The following is a 15,883-nucleotide window of genomic DNA, read 5'->3' on the forward strand; positions in this document are numbered from 1 at the left end:
AGACCCAGGGGGAGAGGGGTGGACAATGAAGGGGTGACAGAGGTGAGAGGGGCCCGTGTTGTCAGACGCCTTTGCTTTCTTCCTTTGCAGCTGCCTCAACTCTAACTAGACACCGAATCTTCCTTCCTCAGGGGCCAATCTGACATGTGGAAAAAAAAAAAACACCAATTCATTCAATGTGTCTGATTTTTAGTTTTGAATTTTCAAAAGTGTACTGTTATTACTGTGTTGATATTTTTCAAAACACAACCTCCCTCTCCCCTTCCTTCTGCCAGCTTCTTTCCCCAGCTTTCTTCCCCTCTTCTCTCATTCCCAATTTTCTGCTGCTTGCTCTCTTCACTTTTTTTCTTGGTCCAGGGCTGCTTACTTTCCCCTCTGTGGAGGGATTTTAAAATTACTAACTTTGGCTATTTAAGGAATTTGCTGGCTGCCACCACTCATTGAACAAAACAGTTGTTTGCACAATAATTTAGTGTATCCTAGATGTAGAGCATTTTTTCCAGGCTTCACCAGACAAACATGGAAACCAGGCAAATAATAGGGAGTCTAGCACTCTGCTCAGTCTGGGATTTGATGCCTAAATGGCAACTCCAATATCCAAAGACTAATTTTGACCTGAACCAGAGTCACTGCCTAACTCAGGGAGTTTTCCGCTGAAATACATTTTCCTTACAGATCTGCATGGATTTAGGAAAGGTTTACCCTAAGGGCACACATGTACTATTAGGTTGAAGACAGACAAACGAGTTAAGGCTGAAGGCAGGCATAATATTTAAAAAGAAGCCATGGCAAAGATATGAGCTCAGCTTCCTCTGCCAGATGGACATTATTTTGAGTGAAATGTTGGTGCGGCCTTAGCCCCTAGCCCCATGCTTCCTTTGAGCTGCCTACTTTTTAATGCATCACATATATGTTTAAATTAAATTTCGCTTTATGTACCAATATATTTAAAATTAATAACTGTCTAGATGACATCAAGGGTATTGTTCAGTCAGTTCCATCCATAGTGGGCTTATGCTGGTAACTTTTAGAATCAGAGTTTGACAAGGAAGGGAAGAAAGCAGGGGGGTTTTGAGCAGGAATGCACAGGAACACAGTTCTGCTGGCTTGGTGTCAGGGGGTGTGGCCTAATATGCAAATGAGTGCCTGCTGGGATTTTTCTATAAAAAGAGCCCTGGGGGGAAGTATGTTTATATTCAATTCTATGAGGACATTTCTGACTTGACCCGCTGCTCTAAAAAATGTTATATCTGACTTCACCCAAAGAGAGTTAAAAATGGTTTGAGAATAGATTCAGCTACACTGATATACATTTCTATTGTTTTAGTATGGCCTCTGGAAACTGGCTTTGGAGACCACTGAACAATGTAAAATATCTGCTTACTGGAAGTAAAAGCGGAATATGAACATAGAGTGCAGTGGCTCCTCTTTCTGATAGTCATCTTCGCTTTGAAAAAAATGGTCTTCGGCTTAAATTGAGATCACTTTTCTAACAAGCTTGTCATGGCTTTTCCCAAATATCCCTGTGAATGGTAGTCCAGCAAGGATACTCAGAACTCCCTGTCCCCTCAGAGGACTACAGTTCCCGGTGGGGTTTGGTTGGAAGCCATGACAGTTGAATGGGCTTGAAACTGATTTAAAATGAATTAATGCCCCAGGCACTGGACAGAGCTAGCCAATGCCTGTGTCACAAAGGACATTGTGGTGAGAGTGATTACAGAGGGAAAATAAGTATTGAATATGTTGTTGCAGTATAAAAGGCAAATATTGTGGATTGGCAACACAGAAGTAGTTTCAGCGCTGTACTTCTGGCACTAGTTTGATTGCAGTTAGAAATTTGCATTCAGTTTTGAACAACAGTTTTAAGGAGAATGAGAGAAAAGTGGAGAAAACTCAAGAGAACACAAAGAATATTGAAGAATGGGAAGGACAAAGTTGCTGCATAAAGAATCCTCAGGAAGAGAACACTGAATGGAAGATTGTTAACAGCTTTTAAATATTTACATTTAAGATGGCCTACAGAAGACAGCAAATAATGGTTACAGAGAGATAGAGTGTGCGTGTGTTTTGTTGGACTTGTTTGCCTCCTCCCATATTCGTGCTCTCATGAACCAATGCCTGAATTAGACTGAGAGTTTGTGTCCAGACCGAGTTTACCCTGCACATTTCCTTTGATTTTTCTTTCACATTTTCCTTTGATTTCCTTTGATTCATTGGGGATTTTGAACTTAAACTTCCCAGATAGTAGGTTGGTACTGATCACTATACATGGCTGTCTCTCTGTTCCTGCACTGCCTCATAGGAGCTGCAGTTATTTTTCTAAGGAAGACTACACTTTTGTAGATAAACACATAGCCCTCAATCTGTGCCATGGTGCCTTCAGATGTTCTTGACCAGCACATGAAGCAACTTGTGTACAAAACTTCATTCTACCCAGCCATTTCATGTTTTCCTCTGGGTCTTAGAATCAAAGCATTGACCATGAAATTTCTGTAATGAATGTTAATAAATCAAAAGTAGGTTTGCATCTTACAGATGCACACCTGAACAGCATACTCAAGATTGCTACAGCTCAGACATTTTCTCCAAATTTTATGCAATAATTCAGATCAAGAGATCTCAGTTATCAGAGACTGTTAAACAAAATATTGCAAGTGTGCTAATGCTTTAAGCATGTCCTATTTTAAGCTTTTAAAAAATCTTTAATTCTGTTTGTGGCTTTTATAAAGGTTATATCTGTGCTAGCTGGCATTCCATTTTATGACACACAACAAGGTCTCATTTATGTCAAATCTGGCCCTCATAATAAATGATGCCCCTGGACTAGATGATCTTTAAAGCCCCCTTCTAGGCCTATGCCTAAGCATTATGATTTCAGTTGTTTTCTCTTCAGCTTTCTGTCGTTGTTTTTAAAATGGGATGCCCTTGATGTCCTCCTGTCCAAGTAGTGACCCTGTTTTCTATTACTGCGTTTTTGGTTGTGTCCTTATTGTTTACAATCTCGCCCCCCTCATGACTTCATCTCTCCTTCCAGTGTTCTAATTGCACCTTGGGAAGTCAGAGTGGCACATAATGTTGTGATTCTGCTAGGGTACAGCTCTTATAGGCCAACTGCACAGTCTGTCTAGCCTCAGAGTTCTGTTGCTCTGTTGCAAACAATACAAGATTTTATTGCCAGCCCTGCAATGTACAACAGATCTCTTACATTAGCCTCAGTTTCTCCTTTCTTCAGAGAAGAGATCTTCTCACTCACCTGGTCTACAAGAACTGGTCTCATGGCTTTCATGTAGCCTCATGTACTTCATGTACAAGAATTAACTCCAGAAAATTAGTCATACTTTTTAACATATAAAGCTATATAAAGAGATTTTCTGCTAACAAATTTTGGAGTAATGTCCTCCCTCCCCCCCCCCCCCAAACTTTTTGTGGCTTGGTTGAAAATTGGTATATTACACGCAGGGCCGGCCCCAAGGTGCATAGCACCCCAGGCATGCCCCCTTCCACGATGCCCCACCCTGTTGCTCCCCCTTGGTACCGTACCACCTCCCCGGCACACCTCCTCCTCCTTCCCTTCCTCACAATTTCAATGCCTGGGAAGGAACAGCGGAGCGCCACACTCCCCAGGATCTTCAAAGGCTGCGCCACCGATCAGCTGATCTGGGGTTAAAATGTGTCAGAGACTCGCAGCTCCTATGCTGGCCCTCCGGCACGATCAAGATCAGTGCAGGGTTGAGGGGGCATCGGCGGCAGGAAGGAAGACTCCGCATGGGTTCTGTAAGGGAAGATCTTGCCTCACTAACCAGTTGCATTTCTTTGAGGGGGGTGAACAAACATGTGGACAAAGGAGACCCAATAGATGTTGTTTACCTTGACTTCCAGAAAGCTTTTGATAAAGTTCCTCATCAAAGGCTGCTTAGTAAGTTCGAGAGTCATGGAGTAAAAGGACAGGTCCTCTTGTGGATCAAAAACTGGCTAATTAATAGGAAACAGAGATTGAGTATAAATGGGCAATTTTCTCAGTGGAAGGTTGTAAGCAGTGGGGTGCTGCAGGGCTCAGTACTGGGTCCCATGCTTTTTAACTTGTTCATTAATGATTTGGAGTCAGAAGTAAGCAGTGAAGTGGCCAAGTTTGCAGATGACACTAAATCATTCAGGGTGGTTAGAACCAGAGAGGATTGTGAGGCACTCCAAAGGGATCTGTCGAGGCTGGGCGAGTGGGCATCAACATGGCAAATGAGGTTCAACGTGGCCAACTGCAAGGTAATGCACCTTGGGGCCAAAAATCCTAACTATAAATACAAGTTGATGGTGTGTGAACTGGAGGAGACTGACCAAGAGTTTTTGTTGGGGTCGTGGTAGATAACGCACTGAAAATATCGAGACAGTGTGCGACTGCAATAAAAAAGGCCAACACTATGCTGAGAATTATTAGGAAGCGAATTGAAAACAAACCAGCCAGTATCATAATGCCCCTGCAAAAACTGATGCTGCCTCCTCATTTGGAATACTGTGTACAGTTCTGGTCACCACACCTTAAAAAAAGATATTATAGCATTGGGGAAAGTGCAGAAAAGGGCAACTAGAATGATTAAAGGGTTGGAACACTTTCCCTATGAAGAAAGGTTAAAACGCTTGGGGCTCTTTAGCTTGGAGAACCCTCGCCAGAGGGGTGACATAATAGAGGTTTACAAGATTATGCATGGGATAGAGAAAGTAGAGAAATAAGTACTTTTCTCCCTTACTTTTGGGCACTCAATGAAATTGCTGAGCGGTCAGGGTAGAACGGATAAAAGGAAGTACTTCTTCATCCAAAGAGTTCATTAGCACAGGAGGTGGTGGTGGCTACAAGCATAGTCAGCTTCAAGAAAGGACTGGATAAATATATGGAGCAGAGGTCCATCAGTTGCTATTACCCACAGTGTATTGTTGGAATTTTCTGTCTGCGGCAGTGATGCTCTGTATTCTTGGTGCTTGGGAGGGGCGACAGGGTGAGGGCTTCTGGTGTTCTGGCCTCACTGATAGACTTCCTGATGGCACCTGGGTTCTTTGGCCACTGTGTGACAAAGAGTGTTGGACTGGATGGGCCATTGGCCTAATCCAACATGGCTTCTCTTATGTTCTTAAGAGTGAGCCACTGAAAGAGCGGCTGCCACCACTGCCTCCTCCCCCCTTCCTTCCTGGATCACAGCGGAAGGAAGGGGGGAGGAGGCAGTGGTGGTGGCCGCTCTTTCAGCAGCTTGCTTGTCCTTCCCACCGCTGCTGTCCCCTCAACCCTGCACTGATCTTGCTCACACCGGAGGGCCGGCGGAGGAGCCGCAAGCCTCTGGTGCATTTTGCCTGCCAATCAACTGATAGGCAGGGGCGGCCTTTAAAGAGCCCGGGAAGCACATTGCTCCACTGCCCCTTCCTGGGCATTGAAATGGGGAGGGAGGAGGAGGTGGGGAGGCAAATAGGGATTGGCCTAGGGGGTGGGGGGAATGGCCGAATTTGGCACCCACCCCACTGGCGCCTTAGGCAAATGCCTCATTTGCCAGGTGAGCAGCCTGGCCCTGATCCCATGTAATGAAGTAGCTTACTTCATCCACTACCTTAGCATTCATATTGTGGCAAGCTAAGGCCATTTTCAAAATGGCGCACCTTCCTTTGCAGGGTCATTTGAGGTTCAGAAATCTGAAACATGTTTCTCCGAGGATGCAGGAGCCAACAGAATTGCCAAAATATAATAAAATATGGTGGTTCCTTTAAAAAAAACCCTGGTATTTTCCACTTGTTTCTTTAGCTCCTTTGCTATGGGGTCTGAAATAAACTAATTTTAAATTAATCTGAATAACAAACTCTCTGATCATTTTTCACCCTGCTTGTTACATTTTCTCCATATTCTCAGTTTATTCTCAATATAAAATTGCCCATAAAACACAACTGCTTGTTTGATTTATTATCTTCATAAAGCATACTCTTATAACATTATTTTTTCATATATGACCCTTAAAACCAGCCAAAGCTGTTTCCTCCTTTACATACATGGAAAGTTGGGAGGCACATAGATCCATAAAGTATGATCAAATGGAAATGCAATAGCAAATCGTGGATTGCATTTCTGATATTCTGGGCCAAAAAGCAGAGCACTGGAGAGTGTGGGGGTGTTGTTTGTTTTCTTTTTTCAGTCTGAATCATACTAATAGCATTAAGTAAAAAACAAGAACCAAAGCTGTGTAATACATTTTATTAGGCATAACCAAATTGGTGGTTTCTTTTTGCCAATTTGGTTGCTCTTAATAAAAGGTATTACACAGGTTTCTTCTTGTTTTTTGGATGTTGTGTGAACAAATACAGCTGTACATCTTTTCCTGCTTTAAGTGCATTAAAACCAACCTGTTTACGAGACGAAAGAGGCCAGTGTACTCTAATTTTCTGTTGCTTCAGATCAATATGGCTTCCCACCTGGATCAACCTGTTTATTAGTTATTGTTCCACACTACTAGCTATTGTTTACTAGTTTACTAGTTATTGTTCCTGTTTACTAGTTATTGTGGGCCTGTGTGTCCTAGCCCAATAAGGAACACACAGTTGAAGTCTGATGAGGAGGAATTAACTAAAGATTTATTAATAAACAGAGATAGCTGGTGCAGAGGCCACAGATCCCAGAAAACCTGGCAGCTCTCTGACCAGTACAGGAAGGACATGGGGTCTTACCCCTGATAACATAGGCATAGATAAGAATATAAGACATACATAATTGGCCCATAGGTACAGAGGATCATTTGACTTTGCACAATTCCATTGGGTAGATCCCAATTTGGGATTGTCTTATGAGAATATGCAATAGTTTATATGACCAGGAACACAAAGATCTTGTTTGGCAGTTATCAGAACAATTAAGTTACTTTGAATGTCAACAGGGTGGAAGGAGTGCTGCCTATCCAAGGCCAGATGCTTGCCTTCCAGGCCTGATATACCAGTTATCATAACACCCAAGGAGCCATAAAAGGTTGTAAATCTTCCTCTATAGTGTAGCAAGTGGGCATCTCAAAGAGATGTCAGTGTCTTCTGACCTACAGCTCCCTCCCCTCTTGCCTGCTAAATCTAGGGTTGCCAATCCCCAGGTAGGGGCAGGGGATCCCCCGGTTTGGAGGCCCTCCCCCCGCTTCAGGGTCACCAGAAAGCGGGGGGAGGGGAGGGAAATGTCTGCTGGGAACTCTATTATTCCCTATGGAGATTTATTCCCATAGAAAATCATGGAGAATTGATCCGCAGGTATCTGGGGCTCTGGGGGGGGGGCTGTTTTTTGGGGTATAGGCACCGAATTTTCAGTATAGCATCTAGTGCCTCTCCCCAAAATACCCCCCAAGTTTCAAAAGGATTGGACCAGGGGGTCCAATTCTGTGGGCCCCAAAAAAGGTGCCCCTATCCATTATTTCATATGGAAGGAAGGCATTGAAAAGGTGTGCTGTCCCTTTAAATGCGATGGCCAGAACTCCCTTTGGAGTTCAATTATGTTTGTCACAGCCTTGATCTTGGCTCCACCCCAATGTCTCCTGGATCCACCCCCAAAGTCTCCTGGTTCCACCCCCAAAGTCTCCTGGTTCCACCCCCAAAGTCCCCAGATATTTCTTGAATTGGACTTGGCAACCCTAGCTAAATCAGAGTTTTCAGGCCTTAAGAGCCTGAATTATCCTAACAATTAACACAAGCCAAGCCATTAGGCAGTGCCTGCCAGATAAGAATGCAGGAATGAGCCAGCAAAAGTTCATTTCGATTTCAAGCAAGGGACAGCAATATTGCATATAAGAAATAAATGTGCTTCTATATTCTATAAAAGCATATTGAAATCAGTATCTCACAGTGTATCCCACATTATCTAGGAAACCATTAATCCAAAAGAGGAAAAATGTTCCATTGTATTTTTATGGACATTAAATTGTTAACAAAATTTTAAAATAAAGGAATAACTATTGTTCAGAAAGTAAGGAAGATTCAAATTAAACATTTGGTTGAAAATGGCATGAGCTTTAAATAATAATTGTACTATTTTTGAGCTGCTGAGTATTACTGTATAATATATATTATACCTGATTATATATAATCCTCTCTGTGTGTGTGTATAATATATACTCATATATGAGTATAGTATGAGTATATAGTGTATACTGTGTATGTGTATTATATATATATATATATATATATATATATATATATATATATATATACACACACACACACACACACACACACACACACACACACACACATAATACACATACACAGTTTCTGAGCTGCTGAGTATTACTGTCTGCAATTCTGAGGGCAACAAATAACTTGTATCCCAACAAATGAAAGATGAGATTAACCTTTTCTAAAAAGTTCACCAAAATACAAGAAAAGAGAACCAAAGAAGCAGAGGTTGAGGATTCTGCAAAACTCATGTGGTCTGTTCTCTAAATGTCCTTTTCTAGTTATAGCATCCCACGACAACTCTTGTGAAGTTTCAAATATAAAAAGCTAACTTTTTGAAATAGTCTTCTTTCAGTAAAATATACCCACTGGGACACTGTTAAACCCATTAATATATACAAAAAATTCTGAGAAATGCTTTTTTGTAGCTGGGTGTTCATTTCATTCCATTCCTTAATCATGCCGGTGTTGATGATCTCATCATAGTTTGCTTTTCTATCAAATGGAGACAAAGGCAGCAACCAAAAATCTTGCCTTCATTGCTCTTTCTGTTAAGAATTCACCTTCCAAGATAAGCAGCAGTTCTAGTATGATATTTTCCTTACAATAAGAACAAAAGACAATCCCTGATGAATCAGTAGAAAAGAGCAGGAGTCCAGTAGCACCTTAAAGACTAACAAAAGTTGTGGCAGGGGATGAGCTGCTCACTTCTTCAGATACAATAAGAGTGTGAGTCCATCTGTCCTTAAATCTTGGAGAGTGGAGTGATTGCAAATGTCAAATGGCAATAGCAAGTGAGTGACAATAGCAGGTATGATTGGATTAGGTATGATAGCAGAGGGGTAGTAGGCATGGACAATCATTGATAATGAGACAGGAAACCTAGGTCCTGACTCAGTCCTGGGGGGGGTGCAGTGTCTTGAGCTTCATTATAAGTTGCAGTTTTGCAGTCACTCTTTCTAATCTCTCTTTGAAATTCTTTGGTAAGAGAACTGCCACTCTTAGATCAGCAACTGAATGTCCTGGAAGATTAAAATGTTTTTTGAATATTGTGTTTTTTAATGTCAAACTTATGTTTATTTATTCTTTGTTCTAGGAACTGGGCTGTTTTTCCAATATAGAAGGTGGAAGAGCATTGCTGAGATGTGATGGCATAAATCACATTAGAGATTGAGCAGTAGGGCTGGTGCGTGGGAGTCAGCGAGATAGGTGGCTGCCTGGGGCGCCACCTCGCCGTGGGGACGGAGGCAGGCGCCCCCTCCCCGCTCACACTAAGGGAGCTCACTTCAGAGGGAGCTGGCTGGGCAGCTGCTGCCCATGCACTTCTTCCTGTGTTCAGAATAAGCAGCTGCTGCCCAGCCAGCTCCTTCTGAAGGAGGGCAGAAGGCTGGGTGAGGGGCAGGTCAAGTGTTCTCACATGGGCCACCCCTCGCCCAGCCTTCTGCCTCTTCAGATGGAGCTCGCTGGGCAACAGCCGCCCACGTGCTTCTTCCTGCGTTCCGATTCAGAATGCAGGAAAAGCTGCCTGCTCAGCCTGCTCCCTCTGAAGAGGCAGAGTGCCGGGTGAGGGCTGGGCCAAGTGATGATGTCACTTTTGACGTCATCATGCCACATGCGCATTGCACGCACAATTAGCATTGGGGGGGGCAGGGGTGCTGGGTTCTGCCGGGCCTGATCAGCAGGAGTATGAAACTGAGATGGTACAGCTGATGTTGCTGGGTCCAGTGATGGTGTTGCTAGGATCCACTAAACCCACACAGACAACACATCTCTGTTGAGACCTGGAGGCCTTTTCCCATCATCTACATTTAAAGGAATACTTTCACTACAGAACACACTCAGACAGCCTCCGCACAGCTTCAACCATCTGTCACCGAACAGCCACTTCCTCACCCTTTCACCAGTGAGCAGTATAGAGAGGACCAATGAGCTCCCCCTTGACACCACAGAAAGAAGGACTCCCCCGAAGGCTACAGCACCACACTGGACTTATATATAGAATTGCTTTCACTGCTGAGCCCAAACTGAAGTAACCAACACATAAAAACCCAAACCTGCTCAAGAGCCAATCTCAGCCACACAGGAAGAATGCCATAAGCAGCCTGAAAAGCAATCCAGATGTTAAAATGAAGCAAGCTGACAAGGGAGGACTCATTCTCATAATGGACAAAACAAACTGTACACCAACATCCCCGATAAGGATGGACTACAAGCAATTGGTAGCATCATCCCTGACAACAACACAGCAGATCATAGAATCACAGAGTTGGAAGCGACCTCCAGGGTCACCTAATCCAACCCCCTGCACAATGCGGGAAATTCACCTCCCCACCCACCCACCCTCATACCCAGTGACCTCTGCTCCAAGCCCAAAAGATGGCAAAAAAAAAAATCAAACCCACCCTGTCCAGGATCCCTGGCAAAACTGGCCTGGAGAAAAATTGCTGCCTGACACTAAAGTGGTGAACAGCATTCCCTGGGTGTGTAAGAAGGGGCCATGAGAACTAAGCACTGATGCAACCCTTCCTGCCCTCCTTGTCCGGATTTGGCTAACTTCACAGAATCAGCATTGCTGTCAAAATGGCTATCTAGCCTCTGTTTATGAACCTCCAAGGAAGGAGAGCCCACCACCTCCCAGTGAAGTCTCTTCCACTGAGGAACAGCTCTGTTACGAAGTTCTTCCTGATGTTTAGCTGAAAACGTATCTGATTTAATTTCAACCCGTTGGTTCTGGTTCAACCTTCTGTGGCAACAGAAAACAATTCTGCACTATCCTCTATATGACAGCCCTTAAAGTACTTCTTAGATGTCCCCTCTCCAGGCTAAAAATACCCAGCTCCTCCAACCTTTCCTCATAGGACTTTGTCTCCAGACCCCTCACCATCTTTCTTGCTCTTCTTTGGACATGTTCCAGCTTGTCTATATCTATAGGTAAGGTTTAACCAGAACAGAGTAAAGTGATACCATAACTTCATGTGATCTGGACACCAAAATCGCATTGCCTTTTTAGTTGTGGCATCACATTCCTGACTTATTTTCAGTGTACGGTCCACTATGACCCCAAGCTTGTTTTTGCACAAACTACTGCCAAGACAAGTCTCCCCCATCCTATAATGATGCATTGGATTTTTCCTACCTAAATGCAGAACTTTGCATTTATCCCTGTTAAAATTCGTTTTATTGGTTTTAGCCCAGTTTTTCTGCCTGTCAGGATCATTCCTGATGTGGAACCTTATCAAACGCCTTACTGAAATCAAGATAAATTATGTCTACAGCATTTCCCTGATCCAGCAAGGTAGTCACTTTCTCAAAAAAAAAGAGATCAGGTTAGTCTGACATGACTTGTTCTTGAGAAACCCATGCTGGCTCTTAGTAATCACTGCCATCCTTTCTAAATGTTCCAGGACTGACTCCAGATTTTTAAAAGATTGAAACCAGTGGAGAACTACACCAGTCTGCCCCCATATGTTCTCTGACAGATGTAACAAGATGCTATGATCAGTGGTATCAAACCTTGCAGAAAGATCTAATAACCTTAGCAGGGAAGAAACTCTTCTATCTAACTGTAAGCAAAGATCATCCACCAGTGTGACCAGTGGCCAAGGGAAATGGGTCATATGCAGAAATGTCATTCATATATGCCTGGAGTTGCTCTGCTCAAGAATTTTTTTTTTTAAATTGACACTGGCCTAATTTGATATATACTCTATTTTTGCTTTAAATATAGGCCCACCCCTGGTTTTTTTACAGGAGGTTGCCTTTTTCCTTCCCTTACTGAGGCTAGTAGCATCTGAGAGGGGGTAATTTCTTTTAGAGAAACGAATTAGGACAAAATTATTTAAATAACCCTGTCAAGTATTGTCTGATACACATCCTCCTTCCCCTGAGGCTGCTTTTCAATGAAACTAAGAGGGTGGGAGATCTTAGAATCTTATTTTGTGAGATTTCTCACATCTTGCCTGGCTTGACCCTAAAGCTATCCATCTGTCTCTGATTTCAGTGTTCATACTTAGAAGGCAGCACAGTAGACACGAGGTGGGATCCAAATTAAATTTCCCAGTTACCGAATGGAATGTCCCTGGCCTCCTCTTGCCCTTCAGCCCACTGATCCCCACTCAATGCTCTTCCTGGGGGAACTGAGGAGGATCTACAGTGGAAATAGACAATAGGTGGAGATTGCCAATTTAGTCTGGACCTATTCCACTGGATGTAATGCTATAAACATGACTCCATTGTATAAATGGCACTTACTTCTGTGTTGACTTTCTTAGCCTCTCTCTCTCTCTGCCAGCATTAGAGCTGCCTATCAGTGAGGGTGTGTGGAGTGAACATAACATCCCCTTCTTTGTTCAAAGCTCTGACTGCCGGGATGCCAGTATACATAATCAGATGTTGCTCAATGGGCCTAGGTGGCACAGAACTAGAAAGAGCAGAAGGTCAAACAGACGGGAGTCCCTGTTGCCACGAGCATTTCAGAAAGACAGATCTATCAGTGCAGTGACAGTTCTGCTGATTGGTAAATATCCTTTTTAATGACAGATCTGCCAAATCATTCTCTTACTTTCCCCCTTCTTTCTGACCTCTTTTAATTTTTTTTTTAACTCAAAATGGTGGCAGAATAATAGCCAAATCTGAATATTCAGAAAGTTATTATTGTTTCTTATTTCATATTGTTGTTGTCGTCGTCGTCATCATTATCATTTACATATTTTCAGTTTGGGTTTTGATTAGTTAATATCTGATTGCACAGTCCTAGCTAACAGCAACTGAAAGATCTATCCTCCATGAATGTGTCTAATCTCCCAATAAAGCAATCTTTATATCTGATATATTTATAACCCTGTTCTCAGGGTATGTCACTGGATGAAGCCCATGTTACCAGTCTAACATCAAGTGTACTCCAGTGCAGAACAGTGCTATATCATCGAGACTGCATTGCAAACTGCTTGTATGTTAGCAACATGTCACAGTATCCTGGGTGCCACAGGCTGGCATGAATGCTATATCATCATCTTTATAGTTTTGGAAGTAGTTTTAATATATCTTGCACCATATGCTATTTTGAGAACTATTTACCCTCCTTCTGCTTCTTGCTGTCTTGTAACAACTGCCTTTATGGGTGAAGGTACATTATTCCTAACATCTCCATTTTATATCTTTGCCTGATTTTAACCTCAGCATTTTTACCATATCCTTCAAATTACTCATAAGCATGCTGTTTCAAGCCTTGCTTTGAGAGAATGCTCTAAAGAAACTAAAAGTTTAGAGGAGATTAACTCTAATAATGCTGCTTCCTAAAGTACTCATTTGTCCATACAGCAGTCACTCTACCACTTCTCTCCACTTCTGGCAGATCTGCCTAGCTCCAGCAAAGCTCATCCAGGCAGATATATAACCCTGATCCCCTAAAGATCAAGACCAGTGACTGAATAGACGCTTCTTTTCCTCCCTCTATATTCATCTGGACATTTCACTAACATATAACTTGGAAATCTATTTAGTGGGGGAGAACTTCTAATATTTCCTGAGACGTGGTATTCTGAATCTGATCCCAGCTAATGGACTATGGAGACGAATATTCTCTTCAGCTACATCAGCAAGCAAAGTATCCTAACATGGAGCTGAGTGGATATATACGGTTTCCTGTGCTCTTCAATGTAACAATATACTTCTTCAAAAGACTGAGGTTGGGTAGATGCCCACTTTGGTTGAAAAGATCTTTTCCAAGTATAACTTTACTGGAGACTTTATATTATATGACAAATAATATTTGAATCAAAAGCATATTCTAACTTCTGTAAAACCACTGGCCTTTATGGATTGGTAAAAGCAAAGATGCTATTTGAGAAGCTGAGTATTTGCTTAATTTTAACTGAGTGTACTGCTCCCTAGACAAAATAACAGAAATGCTGCCATGCTTTCTGTTTGGGGGAGACTCCTCACCCTTCCGGCTCATAAGTATGGACAGATTATAGCTTGTCAGACACATGGACACAATATTGCAGTTGGTCTGACCAAGCTATATACTTCTGTTGTTGTGTTTTGTAGTGAACTCTAGTCAAACCAATCATGCAGGTTTTTATAACCCTTAAAAATGTATCTTAGAAAACAAGCAGGTCTCCAAAAATAGATGTGTAACTTTTAAATCATAAATCATAATTTTACAGGCCTAATCTTTAAAAGTACCCATAATAAGTAACACCACCCAGTGTCTACAGATATGGAACTGCAAGACTCTAAAGATTTTTTTTAATGAAAAGATGAGTACCTATCTACATTTATGCTTATTAGTAGGGTCGTCGAGTCCAGTTCAAGAAATATCTGGGGACTTTGGGATGGAGCCAGGAGACTTTGGGGTGGAGCCAGGAGACATTAGGGGTGGAGCCAAGATCAAGGCTGTGACAAGCATAATTGAATTCCAAAGAGAGTTCCGGCCATCACATTTAAAGGGATGGCACACCTTTTCAATTCCTTCCTTCCATAGGAAATAATGAATGATAGGGGCACCTTCTTTTGGGGCTCACAGAATTTGGGGGAGGGACGGTGGCTCAGTGGTAGAGCATCTGCTTGGGAAGCAGAAGGTACCAGGTTCAATCCCCGGCATCTCCAAAAAAAACCTCAGCTTGAGCCGCTGCCAGTCTGAGAAGACAATACTGACTTTGATGGACCAAAGGTCTGATTCAGTATAAGGCAGCTTCATATGTTCATATGTCTGTACAGCTGTTGAGCTACTAAGGCTGGATCAGAGCTAGTAAAGCACAGTAGAGGAAAAGCCAGTCCTCTGGCTCCATAAAATAGCTGTACCCAACCACAGAGGGCAATGCTTTATTACCAATATACCATGATTTTGAAGTTGATCTTATGAATTTAAGAATCACCATTTGTACCATGAACTGCATGGAGATACAGCTTGGGGTTGCAGCTCATAATTTTGCCTTCTGTTTATAAAAGTCCCACTAAAGCAGGGCCAGAGGAACAATTAGGCCAAGTAGGCACTGGCCTATGGACCCCCATGCCTTTAGGGGCCCCGGACTGGCTTCCCTCCCCATTTCCCCCCTGCTTGCGGCCCTCCCAGCCTGCATGCGTAGCCAGCAACTGAGCCGCTCTTGCCTGGTGTGGCTGCTGCTGGTGTCGTAGCCAAGTTTGCCTCTCTCAGCTTTGTCAAAGGGGCTTTGGAGAAGGGGCCTGCAGGCCGAAGGGGTCACAGGCGGCGGGGCAGTTGCTCCAACTCTGAGGTAATTTGCAAGGCCTCTCCCCTGAGATTTGGACTGCCTAGAGGCCTCCACAGGGTTTAATCCGTCACTGCCCTACAGTCATTGCCGATCCCTGGTTGCAAAGAGTGGAAACAAATACTCTTCCTCAGAGGCCCAGCAGAGCTGCTGTCAGGGCGTCAACAGAAAGACGATCGGACTGGTTCTTTACAAGGCCATACTTTATATATTCCCTTGGGCATCAACAGCTATATGACTGTCAATACCTTTTAGTGGGTTGGGGTGAGGGAATAGACAGTGAGTTACATTTACAATACCTATTATGTGGCTGTGGTTACCCACAAGGAGCTTATCAAGAGGATCCTGAATCGGGCAGAGGGACACCAGTTTGGTTGGATATAGGTTGTTTCAAGTTATGGTGCGCTGGAAAGAGAAGATTTATGGTCAGAGTAGGTCAGCCTGTCATGTAAAGTCAAGATGGATGGATCCTGGGATGTTTT

General features: G+C 43.0%; 1 protein-coding gene across 4 annotated transcripts in view; it reads left to right on the forward strand.

The window, feature by feature from the left end:
* The window catches only part of ADGRL1 (adhesion G protein-coupled receptor L1), a 151,442-nt gene that overhangs the window by 72,702 nt on the left and 62,857 nt on the right, over nt 1-15,883 (forward strand). The window lies entirely within an intron of this gene.

Source organism: Heteronotia binoei, chromosome 5 (assembly GCF_032191835.1).
Source record: "Heteronotia binoei isolate CCM8104 ecotype False Entrance Well chromosome 5, APGP_CSIRO_Hbin_v1, whole genome shotgun sequence".
Classification (NCBI taxonomy): Eukaryota; Metazoa; Chordata; class Lepidosauria; order Squamata; family Gekkonidae; genus Heteronotia; species Heteronotia binoei.